This window comes from Trachymyrmex cornetzi, unplaced genomic scaffold (genome assembly GCF_001594075.2).
Source record: "Trachymyrmex cornetzi isolate Tcor2-1 unplaced genomic scaffold, Tcor1.1 scaffold206, whole genome shotgun sequence".
NCBI lineage: Eukaryota > Metazoa > Arthropoda > Insecta > Hymenoptera > Formicidae > Trachymyrmex > Trachymyrmex cornetzi.
In genome coordinates this window covers 123184-124706 of record NW_017296702.1, presented here as the reverse complement: position 1 = coordinate 124706, position 1523 = coordinate 123184, and positions in this window count along the sequence as shown.

Below are 1523 nucleotides of genomic sequence, written 5' to 3'. Positions count from 1 at the left end.
CTCGTTGTGACGTAAGCAAGGACAAAAATCTGATTGGTCATGCGCATGAGCATACCCTTGTCTTTTTATCATGGCTAGTGTCACGTGTTCATTTGATCGCACTCAGTGAGCACTAAGTGGCACGAGATATTTTGACGGTGCCAGTTTTATCACAGTTAAGGATATACATAGGGACAAGCAAATCTGCGCAGTTGAATTGAAAACGGGGTCTTGTCCCTACTCTGAATATCTTTTACTGTGGTTTTGTAACATTTTGTTGAACATTGCTTCAAAGTGAACAAAAATGAGTTTCAGCTTTTGCACTGAAAATCTTGGCGTATTCTTTTGAACTTGCACTATTCAGTGCAACCCATGGAACTCGACCAGTGTTGGTGTGAACTGAGTGCGCACTGGTGCGCACTAACTTTTGCCCAATCGAAAACGCTATAAGATTTCAACCTATCAGAAACCGTGTATTTCGATGTAATCAGTTTCTGATAGGTTGAAATCTTAATATCTAATTCCTGTTCCTCTATTGTGCTCAGGCCCTAAAGCTGGAAACGCAATAGTACAGGCAATAGGCAATAACGAGCCGTCCAATCAGAGCTTTGGGGTTGTTACGTCCGCGGTACATATAAAACTTGTCCAAAAGTATCCCCTGGCAAATCACAAATTTTCTTCACCTCAATAGACCGGCAGGGCATGAAAACCGCCGGGACCGCTCCTGACGCCTTTCCCACCACATGCGCCCTACCAGCGTGGAAGGGGATCTTTCGAAAATGCTCTCGGGATAACCGAGTCAGGATCCGCGCACAAAGATGGTCGGAACTGTTTCTGATTGAATCGTAATCGTAAGTCGTTGTCGTAGGGCAACGCACAATGATTTTATTCATTGTGCGTTGACCTACGACAACGACTTACGATTACGATTCAATCGGAAACAGTTCCAACCATCTTTGTGCGTGGATCCTTAGTAGTTAGTAAGTTGTTAGCTAAGAGTCGTCGAGTTCTTAAGTTCCGAGGCCGAGGTTCGGTCAAAAGAAAAGGTCTCTTCCAGACCATCGCGACTTCCAATTCAAACTCAAGTCCAACAGATTTCCATTTCTATTTTCTATTTGTAACTTCGTCTAGTTATATAAGTAGATTTTACTTAACTTTGTTAATCTTAACCGCGTTAAATACTAAGTTGTAGCATAAGCTTAATCGTGTACTTGATGTAATTTAGTGATCATAAAATATACAAGTTATTCTTTTTGAACATATACAAATACGTGCGTGCAATTTATCTCGACGAAACCTTCCTTTCGTAACCGGCATTCGTCGCGCGTGAACACTCTTTACTTATAGCGTATTTCACTGGCAGAACCGGTCCGCACTCAGTGCACATTATGCTGGATTCACATTGTATCCGATTTTCGTCGTACGACTTTTTTTAACCAATCAGAAAACAGAATTCCGATGATATGAAGTAAAATCCATCGGAATCCTGTTTTCTGATTGGTTGCAGAGCGTCGTACGACGCAAATCGGATCCAATGTGAATCC